The sequence below is a fragment of the Tupaia chinensis genome, unplaced genomic scaffold (assembly GCF_000334495.1).
Source record: "Tupaia chinensis unplaced genomic scaffold, TupChi_1.0 Scaffold000255_1, whole genome shotgun sequence".
Classification (NCBI taxonomy): Eukaryota; Metazoa; Chordata; class Mammalia; order Scandentia; family Tupaiidae; genus Tupaia; species Tupaia belangeri.
In genome coordinates, this window is record NW_006159735.1 from 310,149 (window position 1) to 325,711 (window position 15,563).

Consider the following 15,563-nt stretch of genomic DNA (forward strand, 5'->3'; position numbering starts at 1 on the left):
AATGCATTGACCACATCGGCAGTGATATCTGACTTCCAAGGAGGGCATCCGATGAGCTGATTGGAGAGTAGTTCCATCAGGTATTTAGATGTGTGACCTCAGCTTCTTTACTGACTAGGCTGTGCCATTTCCCTCTCATGGATCAAACGTGGAGAGAATTGTTCCTGAAGGACGTCTCCTATGTCGCAAGCTAGTGGGAGAGACACAAGTCCTGAAGTGTGTAGTTCTTTCTGTACCCAGCAGTGGTGACCACAGCTGGGTGGACCGAGTACTCACTCACTGCCAAGCCCTGTGCTTAGGAGCTTCCCAGACACTGTTTCTTACAGCCCTCTACTCTGCCATATTTCCTCAATCCCAGTCAACACTCTCAGATCCTATGTACATTAATATTTTCTTTCATCAAACCCCTACAAAAAGGAAAGCTGTCATTAGATCAATGAAGTCTCTTTCACTGGTGGCATCACAGAATCAAAAAATATAATCAACTATGATATTATTTCTATTTGAAGACACAAAAGCTTATAAAGGTGAAGTAAGTTTCTGTAATTGGCCAGTGTCACCCACCTGGAGCCCAAGCTTGTCTGATTCCAGCCCTGAACCATTTGATTAGACTCTCCCTCAGATTAATGTGGTAACATGTAATACTGTAACTGCCATGTACTAGGGGTCCTCAAAAAGTTCATGGATACACATATTATTAAATAAAATAAAATAAAATAACTACATAAGGATTTCAAAGTTACTTTGCACCAGGGCCCAGACACACTGCATAGCCATAAGCAATGCTCTATGAGACTGACCTACCTGGGAAGGTTCCAGAGACCTCCCTGAACACATCAAGTGTTCAGGTGCCAGTAGAGCTAGCTAAAGCTGGGGTGGATTATGATGCAGAGACCCTGTTGTGTATATCCTTCTCTCTCTCTCTCTCTCTCTCTCTCTCTCAATCTCTCAATCTCTCAATCTCTCTATCTCTTGCTCACTCTCCAAAGAAAGTGAGAAAAATAAGCCCTAAAATGGGCTGACTCTGTGGCCTAATGGTGGAAGCAGCCAGATCCCATATAGCTAACTATGCCATTCAAGCCCCAGGCAGCTTGTGTGCATGTGTACCTGAAACCCCAACAGGATAGAGAGATGGAGAAGAAAGGATTGTGGCATGACTATTATCCACAGGGAAGATGTTCTCCTCTCCCTCTCTCTCTCTCTCTCTCTCTGTCTCTCTCTGGTGAGCTCATGTACTCTCTCTGTTTTTTTGTTCTCCCCGCCCCCTTTGGAGAGGTTTTTGCTATAGGGCACGTGCACTCGCTAGAAAGACAAAGAGAAGCAGAGAGACAGAAAGCAAGAAATCACCCCCCAGGGGTCATGGCCATGCTGCTATTTCTTCTCCTCCATTCTCCTCTCAGGATCTTGGGCACACACTCATACATGCCTGGCATGAGTTTAAGCCACCAGGTCCAGGACGCGAACTGCGGTCAACTACATGGGAGTCCAGTGACATAGCCATTACGCCAACTGCTGGTCCTGAGCTCATGTACTCTGTAGCAAAATGTGTATGTGTGTGTGTGTGTGTGTGTAGAGGGAGAGAGCATACCAAAATAAACTTTTGCTTTAATTTTATTTTTCCACAAACTTTTTTGACGTTCCCCTGTCTGCAATTTTTACTTTGTACAAGGCACTCATGCTTATTATGAATAAGCCCATTTAAACCTTCACAGAATCTTCCTGTACCAGAGTAATAGTTCTATTAGGACAATCAGACTCTAGCAGTTAGTTGCTTGTGCAGATAACCCAAATTATCTGATCCATGTTGGCATGTCTTATTGACTGTCCAACCTAAACCACAGGGAACTCTGGACTACTCTTTCAAGTACCTTCCCTCCCTCCATTTTTTTTTCACTCCTGTATTCCAAGCAGATCAAAAGGCTGCATGACTGGGGTGCTGCTCACTTAACCTCATGATCTAGGAGTCAAGAGAGGGCCTGACTGCTCTAAGGAGCAAGTAGATTAGCAGGTGACATTCAGTTTATTAGATTCATTGAAATAGTGGAGCGAGACCCTGGGGCAGGTGCTAGAAATGACCAGGCCCTTATTCTGCAGAGGGTATTTAGGAGATAGAGACAGGCAATTAAAGAAAATAATAAAACAAAGCTTCCCAGGAAGATGTGGGAGCACAGAGAAAAGTTCAAGCAATACTGCCTGAAGGAGGCCCAGGAGCACTTCCCAGAGGAGCTGGCCTGAGCATCTTATCACTCAACAGCAGAGGACGGGAGAAGGCACCAGTGGTGAAGGACAGTGTATGCAAGAGCAGAAGAATGAAAGAACATGAATGTAGAACACAAGAGAGAGACAAAAAAGAAAACCTTATCCTGAGGCCTGTCTTGAGTCCTATCCAAGCAGTGAGTCCCAGTTTAAGGCTTTTACATTGAGAGAAGACAGCAGCTGAGGGAATTTACCAGTATCTGCAGTTTCCCCGATAAGAGCAAAAAGGGAGTCTAAGATGCTGAGATTGGATGCCATGTGCTCTGGTGCAATGACCTGGAAAGAGTACATATAATAGTAAGGGGCTGCTATTAAGCCACAGTAATGTAAGGACATGACTTCTCCAAGAATCGGCTGAGCAGTCCTTTGGCATGAGTACATACACCCCCGCAGCTTCGGAAAATGCTAGAGAACCTGCAACGTGAAACAAGGAGGCATCACTTCCGCACACAGTTCTCAGCTAATAGATGATAGAAATCACTGTTTCTCACTGCTGCCTCCTCTTTAGTGAAGAGTCCCCATTAGCAAGAATTAGCCAGCTAAATGGCTTCCAGACTTAAGAAACATGGAATATTAGGGAGACATTTTATATCAGGCTAACAATGACAATGCATAGCTATACTTACTCAAAGTTAAATTATTCCATTCAGATTGCTAAAAGCTTTGCCAAAAGCAATGTTTTTATTATACCTGACGGCTCCTAGGGTTTGCAACATTCAGAAAGATTTTCAGCATGAGAAAGTGAACAATTTAGTGCTACAAACTGTTGGTTGCCCTTTGCTTTTGTTAAGAAACACCATTTAATGGGTAGACAATCCACAGTGGTAGGAAATGCTTCCTAGGCACTATGGAGAGATGCAAAAGTCTATGGCAGAAGAAGAGAACAAGGTGGTGACAGCAGAGTGCACAGCCACTTAAGGTGATTCGACATTTCTGTGGGGCATCACAATGGAACTTATAAAATGAATGATTCATGTTGACAAAGAGTTTGGTTTAAAAAAAATAAAAATCAGGCTCCACAGTGACTTGCTACAGTGAGTCTATCTTCATCTCAAAGGACTTTTACGACTGTAACTAACCCTCTCCATGTGGTGGCAGGGTCACCTCTGAGCACGGCACTGGGGTTAAGGAGCAGCCACCATGAGAATAAATCAGACTGCATAGCACTGCATGGGGCCCTGAACAAGGGTGAGTTTGAGTTGAGCCACTGAGGGGAGTTCATCAGATCTTTGAAGAAGTAGGAAACAGGCTGCAGTTAAATGGGCCACAGTGAAAAGTGCTTTCCCTGGTGTACACTCATGACCTAAAATAATAATAATAATAATACATTTTTTAAATAAAAAAATCCAAACTTCTTCAAGCTTTAAAACTAGCAGAAATTTGAACAAAGGCTTGATTGTCTGGGCTGCTTATTGCCAGTGATCTGAAATGAAGATTTTAAACCACAGTATAGCTGGTTGGAATGCATGGTGAGTTGGTGAACCCCAGGTGCTCCAAGGATTAACAACCCCTTGGGGAGCACGTCTATGTGTAGCCCTGAGCCCTGGGGCCCTGGTACCCGCTCTGCGGTGCCTCTGTGCCTGGCAGTGGATCAAATGCTCACCCCGGCACATGCCCTCAGCATTGTCGTCTGTGAGGGAAAGGAGCTGAGAACCTTCTTTTGTCTTTCCTGCAGGCAGCATTGAGTTGGATATGAGAAATACAATGTCATGGTTTTTTTTCATACAAGTGTACAAAAGAAGTAAAAGTAGCCTAAGTCAGGTACTCTCACTTCTGTTTCCAAGCTCGTGTTACAACAATATATTTCTGATTTCACCTTCCATGCCTCCGGCAAATCCCACTGTTTTGATCTTAGCCCTGAAGCATGTGCACAGAGCATGTGGCTTAGAATCAGTCTCTGTTTCTCATTAGCAGTGAGAACTTAGGAAAGTTAGTAACCTCTCTGACGCTTGATTTGCTTATTTCGAAAATGAGGACAACTTCATGTGCACAGGTTGTTGTGAGGGTTCAACGATGGTGGCCTAACATGGCTTACTGATCCATAATAGGTGTCTATAAATGTTAGTTACACATTTACATCCCCCATATGATCCAGAGATTTTTGTGATAAGAGATAAGGAGAAGAGAGGTGCCTGGATTTCTAAGTTTGGCAACTAGGTAATAAGAGAGGCTTTCAGTTGAGAAGGAAAATACAAGAGGAAGAGAAGTTTGGGGGACAAGATGGTATTTGATTTGGCACATTTGAGGTGTCCAGAGATACCTGAAAAGTCGAACTGGCAACCTGGGGCAGTAGGTGGTATTGGTTGAAGCCTCTTATGAGGGTCTATAGAGTGTGGAGAAAAAGCAAATGAAAATCCCCAGAGAGCACCAATATTGAAGGGTAGAGGGAAGAAAAGGGAATCAAACAGTTGGAGAAGTAGAAGGAGATGCAGCTTGCAGCAGTGTCCTGGACACTTGGGAGTTCCAGAAAAGAAGATCTTAGCACAGGATCAAATGCTATTCAGCCCTGGATCCTAAGTGCTGATCAGAGACCACTAGGAGGTCAGTGGGAATTTTCTAGCAATAACATCCTCATTACTGGAAATTGAAGTGGAGATTTGAGTGGGCGTGAGATTTGAGTTTGGAGGTAGTGAATGAGAGCTGCTCTAAGAGGCCAAAGCTGTGGGAGGTGTGTGACACTAGATAAAGGTAGGCAAAACAGATTTAACTTAGTAACTAATAGGGAAGAGAGTCCAGTGAAAACTGAGCTGCATTTCAATCTGCGCAGAGGTGACTGGACATTTTTAAAGAAGAATGAGAAAGCAGGCAGCATGAGCAAGTGATGTCTCAAACATCAGAAAAATGGAAAATTATGAAAATCAGGGATTGATCAATGTGATTGGCCATCTGAGTGTGTTCATTTGATAGGAGTTAGGCTTCTACCCTCCCCCAGAGACTGGGAGACACGGCCCCTTCCTTCAGGTGTTGGCTAGAAAAACCAGACGATTCTTTTGGTCGTCTCAGGCACACAGCCTTGAGCTATCGGAAGCAACGTTAGAGGCTGTCTTAGCACAGAGTGCGGAAAATGAATTCGTGTGTAAGGCAAGTCACAGTCCTTACAGGTCAAGGTCAATGCCTCATGGAGAAGTGGGTTCATAAAAACCTGAGCTTGTTCAAGAAGAGGGTCTTTCAGAGGAGGCAAGGTCATAGAAATGTAAGGTATTTTTAAGCTTAATGGAAGGATACAGGAGAAAAGAAAGATTGAATCAGAAATTGAAGTCAGGGTAAAAGGCATCAGTTATCAGATAGCCAGAGTTGGAGGAATGAGGCACACTTGGCCCTAACGCACTATAGAGGCAATGTTCAAAAGAGGAATCAGCAAGCATTCTCTGCACAGGGCCAGATAGTAAATATCTCGGACTTTGCAGGCCTTATATGGTCTGAGTCACATGTTTTTCTTCTTTTTTTTTTTTTTAATCCTTCAAAATTTTTATTATTTAGTTTGCGAGTCATACAACAACAGGCTATAGGTGACCACTTGCCAAACCCTGCTCTAAACTCCGGTTTCAGCCCCTGTATGTGTGAAGGTCACCCTGATAAAGCCTGGAGCTATCGGAAGCAACGTTAGAGGCTGTCTTAGCACAGAGTGCGGAAAATGAATTCGTGTGTAAGGCAAGTCACAGTCCTTACAGGTCAAGGTCAATGCCTCATGGAGAAGTGGGTTCATAAAAACCTGAGCTTGTTCAAGAAGAGGGTCTTTCAGAGGAGGCAAGGTCATAGAAATGTAAGGTATTTTTAAGCTTAATGGAAGGATACAGGAGAAAAGAAAGATTGAATCAGAAATTGAAGTCAGGGTAAAAGGCATCAGTTATCAGATAGCCAGAGTTGGAGGAATGAGGCACACTTGGCCCTAACGCACTATAGAGGCAATGTTCAAAAGAGGAATCAGCAAGCATTCTCTGCACAGGGCCAGATAGTAAATATCTCGGACTTTGCAGGCCTTATATGGTCTGAGTCACATGTTTTTCTTCTTTTTTTTTTTTAATCCTTCAAAATTTTTATATTATTTAGTTTGCGAGTCATACAACAACAGGCTATAGGTGACCACTTGCCAAACCCTGCTCTAAACTCCGGTTTCAGCCCCTGTATGTGTGAAGGTCACCCTGATTGTCCCTTAGATTTGCACAGAACACTATGACATTGCACCTGCCTATGGGGACTTTCTCAGAACGTTCACCTGCAAAAAGTTCATCCCCTCCTCCCAGCCAAGAAAAAGAAATTACAGCCTCATCTACTCAATGCAGAACTAATTTGTTGCTTGGCATCCCCCCAAATCCACAAGCCCGATTCATTCTGTCAAGCTGCATGCCAACAGCCTCCATTCAGAGCCAGGTGATGTTGCTTCCCTAGAGACAGCACTTTTTTGCCCACTACTTAAGCTTAATTGGGAGCAACTTCCTGCATGACAACGCTCATATTAAAAATATCTTAGGATGGCACCTAAGGTCTGCCCATTCACTCTGTGCCAAGAAATTCCTGACTCACTTCCAAAAAGAAACCACAAGTAGGCAGTTCCAGGTCCCCTCGGATTGCAACTCCACATGCAATTTAATTAATAGGTTTCTTAGTCAGTTGCATCATCTAAGAACAGAAACAAGAAAGCAGATGTGGTGTCTATCTAGGGCAGCACGCTGGTACTTCTGCCCTTTATCATTGGCAGAAAATCTAAGGGCTGACCAGAAGAATTTGCTCCTTTTTAGTGATGATAATGTCTAAAATTTTGTTTGTTTCTTTTAAATATTCACACATGTTTCCAGGATCAGAGGAATATGGGTGGGCTGCTATAAGTAAATGACTTTCTAAATGCATTACCTAAATATAATATTTTCTGAAGTGTGACCCTAAGAAAAATAGCATGTCACAATGGGAATGTTCCAATTTGGGAATCAGATTTGGATCTTCATTACAGATGCAAAGAGCTGTGTGATCTTGGGCAAGTTACCTGACTGCTCTGAACTATAGGCTTATCCTCTGTAAAATGAGAATAGCTGTACCTTCCTTGCAAGAATATCATGAAGATTAGACATACTACTTATAGTCTTTCAAGTGAGGCAATCCAGCACCCAGAAGTACTCAGTAAATGGTTGTAATAATAGTGTTTGAAAGGTCATAGAGTTTAATTTCAGAAAATATGAAAAGAAACTAGGTGCCACATATGCCCCATGGTTTGGACATTCATCTTCCTGAAAATGAGGGGCTGAGTATTATGGGTTTTTCCTGAGTCTTTTTCAGCTCTAGTCTGTGACCTTCAGATCCTATTCACACACTTCTTTACCCCAGCAGCCCCTTCCTTTAGTGCAGGTTATACACAAGCTAAACAAACCTTCTCACACACACATGTACATGTGTGCACTCACTCTCCTGCACCAAATACAAGTTGTTCCCCCCCATCTCCTTGCATTCATGCCTAATATGTTTCCTACTTCAGGAACTTTGTATGGCTCCTTCCACCCCTGCCTCCTTCCCTTCCCTCTTCAGCCGGTCCAGGAAGCCTGCCCTGCTCAATGACAACCCTGTGCCACATGCCGCATCGATCTACACTTGCACCCTGTACGGTGTAGCTAGCTTTGGCAAAGCATGGTTCTGATGTTTTCTGTGCAGTCTTATCTAGTTGGATGGCTATCATTTTTTACCCCATACGTTTTGCTCTGTCTCATGGGTTGTCTGTTCCTTGGCCCAGGGTTCTACCTATGGCTTCCTCTATCTTTCTACTCAGTGCATAGCTTCCTATGAATACCTTTGACTAATGATTAAAAATGGAGAAGGATGATTGAGTAGGCAAGTATCTGGGTCTCCATCATGAATAGGCACAACTGGCTATGTTATATTCCAGGTGGGTTGGTCATCACAACAGCAATGAATATTTTGGCAGGAAATAGTGTTTGGTATGCATGTTGGAGTCACAGTCATTGAGGGCAAAATTGGGGGGTCCCTTTAAGGGCCACAGACAAAATGAAAACCTAATTGATTTTATTATAAAACATAGCTCTTCCGTGAACTGAAGTAAAAAATTATATATTCTTTGTGTTAACTTATGTGGTAGGGAATTTTATTACAAGAAATTAGCAAAATGCAAATAGTGGTGGTACTTACAGAATAGTTTGGTGCAGGGCATCTTTTCTTGCAGCAGGATTTTAACCTATGTTGCATTATCTTTCTCCTGCCTCCTCCTAACTTCCCTTGAGCAAGTTCCAGTGACATCCAACCATTCACTGTTAGTTTCCTTGGTTACCAATGACTTTCAGTTTTTCATTTGTAGGTTTCTGGTGTTAAACAAAATATCTGTCTGCTTTTGTGCTGCATTGACAAAGGTTAGAACTAGTGATTGTGCTTTTGTCTCCAGAAAAGCATTGCATTTTGGTTTTTCAATAAAATTACTACGGTGACAAAAGAATTGAAAATGACCTGTAGGGGTTTTCTTTACCAGAGATATTTTATTTCTCTCATCACAGATTGCAGAATTTTCACATTTGACTTAAAACTCTGTATAAATCAATCTAGTTGTACAGAAAAAAATAATTTGAGCTTCTCTACCTAAATAAAATAAACAACATTGCTGCTGCTAATTTACTTTTCCCTTCACATCCCTGAATGGGCTCAATGTGCTTTATATTATTCAAGGGAAGCTAGGTGAATTGGGAATTAGGGAGTAAAGGTGAAAAGCCAGTTCCATGGAAGTATCTTATTTTTCCATGATAAGTACCATCCTATGGAACAAACAGTAAGTTCAAATATCTTAACCCAAGTAACTCTATTAGCCTGATAAGACCTGGTGTGGGCCAGAGTAGAGGAAAACAAGAACTGGGGTGGCTTTCGCTGGGAAATAAACATCTTTGGGGCCGAAGCTCATAGCACTGCTTCTCAGTTTCCTTCCATGTGCCAGACACCCACTGACCAGATCACCCAGCAGAGGCTGTGTATCATTCTGAGTTGGGGTAAGCTGCAACAATGCCCCCACATGGGCATCCTTCCCCTCCATGTCTCCTGCAGAGGACCTAAAAGGGTAGCTCTTCTGACACTGCTCAGCCTATGAAAGACCTTCCATGGTCTGCGATTATTAGAATCACTGTCCTCATAGCACTCCCCTTCGTCTCACCAGATTTCTCCAGGATGCCCTGAGCTGAGGAGTGCGGACCTGTGTGGCCAAATATCACTTGATTATAAGATCATTGCAATCATGGTTTGTTTCCTATGTAAGATACTACATGGACATTTTAATTCTCCATCTGAGCATCACATTCTACTGCCCTTTTAAAAAAAGATCATGGTGGGCTGGCAGGTGGTTAAGGCAGCCAACAGTGATTCAAACTCCAGACCTGGCAGCTTGCTTTCTCACTTTTCCTCTCCTTCTCTCTCTCATCAAATTAAAAATAAATATGGTTGTCTGCATCTGAAAAAGGAAATGTTACGTGTGTGTGTGTGTGTGTGTATGTGTATATAAATATATATAGTATATAATATATATACTTTATATGTAATATATATTATTATATATCATTATGATATTAGGTTGTTGGAAAAAATCATGTATTTTTCTGTTTTTCTATGCAAAAATGCATCATGACTTTCCTGATGACCCACTATATAATATATATTATATATTTGTATAATATACAAATGTGTTTTTGTGCAATGTATAAAATAAATAAAATCTGAGTGAAAAGAAGTACCCACTTCTCATTTACCTTCTATGAAAGGTATTACTAGGAGGCTGGCCGGGTTTGATGGCTCAATTTCTCCACATATTCATTTTTATTTATTTTCAATCATGCATAATCTAACAGAAGATAATACATGCTGAGAAGTCTTATGCACATACTATGTGATATTATAAATCCTTCCCCAAGTGGTTCTTAAGCATCACAATAGTCTATCACCAACATGTTTTCTAACTGTGTATTTTAAAGCTAGTGGAAGTTGATACAACCTGTTTTTAAAGAATTCAAACTAAGTAAAATACTGCCAAAAAAGAATCCTGCTTGCAAAGGCATGCTCGGGGAAGCCTGCCTATCCATAGTACCAACTGTTCGAAACCATAAGTAGCCAACGATATTGAAAAGGCCAAGTTCAAGTTTGACTCTTCAGACAGAAAGACATAGGTTGAAATTCATTCTGGGGATTAAATATTAAGTCTGAGTCTTTTAAGTTTCTGTTGGAAATACCATTGTCTAGTTTTAACAGCTTCTCTAATGTCTAATGTATGTAGAGATTACATCTTCATAGCAGCCCTGAAAAGTATAAAATGATATTCCCACTCTACTAAAGAAATTGAAGACTATCAAGTTAATCAGTTTGCCAAATATGCAAAGGTGTCTGGTTATGAATACTGGTCTGGTTCCAAATCCCACACCCTTTCCAATACAGTTGGACTGTCTCTGCATTTCACTCTTACCTCCCCTTCTGTTACTCGATCTTCCTTCTCTAGCTTACTACTCAACGTACCGTAGACTTCTCCTTTCCCAACTCAGTGATCATAGCCCTAAACTCTCTCTTTCTCAATGTACAGAGAACTTCCATGATCACATTACTTGAATTCCACTCACAATTGTAAATCCTCAGTTTTGACAATTAAGAAATGCCTGTTTTATTTGGCTCCTACTTGCCAATAGAAAAAATAACTACAGTGAAATTTGGACCCACTTAATCAAAATTTTTCCATAGATATTAATACAATTACTTTCAATGCTAAGTCTTCAGCAGAATGAAAGAAAAGTAGGGCCATAATCTTAAATTATAAAGGGCTCATTAGAAGAAAATAATGTATGATTTCAAGTAAAATTATAAAGAGGTTTCAGATTTCTTTCTGCCTTACAGTTAGAATTTAATGCTGACTTGGTCAAATAATATTCATATAGTATTTTATGCACCATTAAATATATATGTCTATATATTTTTGCAAGCTTTCAATTCTGACTTCTTTCAAATATCAAGTGCATTTCTAGATAGATCAAGAGAAAAGACTCAAGGGAAATATCCTTCCCAATATCGTACACATACAACTTTTGTATTTTTATCATTCCTGTCCAACTTTGAAAACATGCTGACCTAGTCCTTTTGCTACATGGCCAGTCTGTGAAATTAGTTTATTTCATCTCTGTATTGCTCAGAATCTTTACAGATGGCATTAGTAGTTCTCCGTCTTTAGTAACTGAAGTACTCATTTAAAAATCATCTCCTGGGCTGGTCCCATAGCACAATGATTAAGTGTTCTGCCCTGGGTGCTGAATCCCACATGACTAACCATGGTTCAAACCCCAGCCCCGATGGCTTGAAAAACACTCTGGACATGTGTGCATATGTGCCTAAAATTCCAATTGCTGGGGAAAAAATGGAGAAATGGAGGGAAGGGATTGCAGCATGACCACTCCTCACTGAGAGATGCTTTCTCTCTTTCTCTCTCTCTCTGGCAAGTGCACATGTGCCCTGGAATTTTTTAAATTGAAAATTAAAGTGATTGTCTTGAGCTGCACCCTCAGAATTCAAATTCAGAGTATTTAGGTTGGGACAAAGGAATCTGGATTTTCAACAAGTACCCCAGATTATTTGGATACCGTTGATTCCCAGACCTTCCTTTGAAAAAAGCAGGAAAAGATGAAGGATGGAGCATAATAAATATTATCTTATGAGATCCTCAAGACTCTAATGTAGGTAGAAATTTGCCAAGGTTCAGTGAGGTCCCTCTACGTGCACCGTCAGGTTACCTGACCACACATGCACGCTTGCACAGTCCTGTGCCTTTCCACATGACCATCCCTTGTCAGGACCCTCCCTTCTCCTCCTGTCTGCCAGATGAAACCAAACTCATCCTTCAGAGGCAGCTCCAGATAGGCAGAGCATATCATTCTCTCCTTTCTTGAGGCGCCCTTGGCTTGCCCTGATGGTTTAGCTGGCCATGTTGATAATGACTGCTCCTACACCTGCCTGTGCCCACACAGACATGAGGCTTCATCTCATTTGCCCAACATCTCCCCCTCAAACTTGGGCAGTAACTCTTAAATACAACACCAGGTCGTAGAGCTATGGTCTGTTTCTCCATCATCTTTTAGCCATTTTGTGCTCTTTCCCTCATACCAGGTTGTCTCTGCAGGACATGAACTTTCAGATGTCTTCCAGAGGTAGTCTGTAATATACAGGATGGCACATGCTTTTTCTTTATGCTTTTAATGACCTAAATATACAATGGTAGGAAAATTATTAGCAGGATTAGGAGATGGATTTGATACCTTACAATGGTCCAAACTGACTACATTTTAACTTTTTCTATTATTGCATTTTTAAATTTTTATTTTTTTTATTATTGCATTTTTTATTAGTACATGCACTTACCAGAGAGGGACAGAGAAAGAGAACACTTCCCTAGGGGTGTAGCCACACTACAATTCTGTCCCCTCATTTCTCCATCCAGTCAAGATTGTAGTCATGCACACACATACATCTAGCATATTTTTTAAGCCTCTGGAGAAAGAATTCAAGCTGAAGTTAACTATGTATGATCTGGCTTCTTATGTACAGGGCTTAATCATTGTGCTACAGGGCCAACCCTCAACACAAAAATTAATGTCATGAACTTCCGTATTCTAATGCAGTACTTTAAATAAGCAACTGGAATGAATGGTAGAAGGTCTTGCTCCTTCTGAAAGTATCAAACAGTGAAATCGGAAAAACTGGACTGCTATCATAGAAAACTCTTGATTTGGTCTAGCTTAGCCACAGACCCTATTTCTGAGCCTACTGGCAGTAATATCAGAGGGAAAGGGTTAGAAGTAGTCCCTTGGTGTGCCTGCTGGCCCGTTGTCCCCAGAGAAGGGCCTCGTTGTCACTTTCTTCTTGATCATTATGAGAAGTTTCAAAGTGAATCCTTTCTAGCCCTCCAGTTTCCCACAGCAAGCCTTTCTGTTTAATTGAAACTGATACACAGCAAGTGATCAGTTCACCATCTGCTTCATCAGCACAGTCAGCCTAGTTGTGTCCATCTCCAATTCCAGGCTGAGATCCCTTCCCCATCAATCTTGGCTTGGACAAATAATGGATTTTTTCCCCCTCAGTCTGTATAGGGGAGACTGTTAGTCATGCTATGCTGCCTGTTTTTACTATGCCAAGTTGTCTATTTCTATCAACTGGATGCAAATTTAGCATAAGGTGCATGATTCGTGTGTCAGAGAGGGTTAGAAAGCTGCTATATAAACAACCCAATGTGAACTTCCTATTCACCTTCTGTTGTATGTGAAGACATGAGACAATAGGTTACTCTCTAGTCAGTGTCAATTAAATCACCCTTGAAGACTTTCATCTCTGTCTTGAAGGTTGTATTAATAGCCACATTTGCATAGCTTTTTCCTTTTGTCAAAAACTTCCGCATTTGGCCTTACAAGAGCCCTTTAAGGCATTAATAGTCATCTCGTTTTGCGTGATACTCTGAAGCCAAATGATTTTCCCAAGTCACATTTGCCATTGTACACCATTTTGTCTGGTCTTCATTTCATAGAGCAGTTTCTCCAAAAGTAGGTATCGCACATCTTCATAACATACTTCAGAATATAAACTGATGCCACTGCCTGCTAACAACATGGTCATGGAGACATCACATTTCCATTAGTAGTATAACTAACTTTTTTAATGGACTGGACCTCTCAGAATCAAGATAATGTGAGCATTGTTATCAAGAAAGTTTAGGGATACAATGCAGTAATTATTCATATACTCTCTAGACCCAGAGCTCAATGAGAATAAAAAAGAAAACTCAGGTTCCCATGAGGGGATGATGGTAGTTGCATAAACAGATGAAAACTTCATTGGTCTCCAGACGTGTCGCTCATTGACTGAAGAATAGGAAAGTGCCTGCCCTAACTATTCTACCTATGCATCCTCCGACGTGTAGTGATATTCCCTGTAACACCCATGGTGTTATCATGACTGAACTCACTCATTTTAAACCTCCATTTGAAAGAAGAGACCCCTGAACTACCCTCACATATGCTTCTCTGAATTACAGACAATTAAATCAGGAAGTGAAACTGCCTATGTCCTGACTCTTGACCTAGTTTATTTGGTTGAGAGGGAGGAAAAAGATTTTTATATTATTTAAAGACAGGGACAAGGAAAGATAATTGACAAATCCAAATGTGTTTTCCTCATAATATGAAGTCATCGATAATTTTGGGAACAGGACACAGTTTGTGGTTATATTTTATGGTTCAGGTTTTGACTGAACCATCTTACAGATAATAATTGTAACAGAAGTTTGTTAGTACTCATGGTATGACTTCACTGTTCCAGGGTTTTTTTAATAAATTATGTCAGTTAATCATCACAAAGACCCAAGGATGTGGCATGTATTATTAATTTCCATTTCGCAGTTGAAGACACTGTTCACAGTGACCTTTGATAACTTGCCCAAGGTTACACAGATAGTAAGTGGAAGTGCCTAGAATCAAATTCAGGTAGCTTCTTCAGAGCCAGCTTTTTCTGTAACTATGTGCTTCATGAGGTTTGGTAAGTGATACTCAGCTCCCAGAGCAATGCCCATGTTTCACAAGTACTCAATAGAATGTTTGTTGGGTGAGTAATACAGTTCTATCAACAAATGAATGGATATTCAATTAGCTTGGAGAGAGAAAAAAAAATGGTAGTTATTGTTGATGAAACCTATCTTTCTGCTTGGATTCTTTTAATTTGTACATCTTAAATTTGGAAACAAAATCTTCCCAAATGTTGGCTCAAAATAATTTAATACAGGTAAAAAATCTAAGTGTGTTTACTCTTAGATCACTAATTTTTAATTTTTAAATCAAAATATATGATGTTCCAGAAACACTCCTTAGACATTTTGAACAGATATTTTCAGTTACCTCAAATGTCATGACCATCTGTGTTTAAAAATACTTTCCTTTTTACCACAATTTATTTAAACCCAATTGCTCATGTAGTCTCTCTTCTCAACAATTCCTGGCACTTTCTTAAAAGGCAGTGTTTACATTAATGCCTATTCTGCCAATTAACTTCAGTATCTAAAATAAAATAATAATCTTGACCACAAACTCAGAAACTTCAAAGGGTTCTAGTTCATCCTTTTGACTTTATAACTGACCTTGTTTAGAATTCAAATTTGAAATGCTTTATGGATTTTTAATTGTTGCTTTAACCATTCTACAAGACCAATTCATAGACTGAGAAAGAAACATACACATTAGAAACAACAAACAGTGAGGAGAATCTATATGGATTCCACTCTTTTCCTTAACATTTTGGGCGACCAGTATTGCCATTCT

The 15,563-nt window shown here is 40.6% G+C and overlaps 1 pseudogene; it reads left to right on the forward strand.

Moving 5' to 3' along the window:
* Window positions 1-782: 782 nt before the first annotated feature.
* The window catches only part of LOC102494883 (prenylcysteine oxidase-like), a 130,588-nt pseudogene continuing 115,807 nt past the window's right edge, over window positions 783-15,563 (forward strand).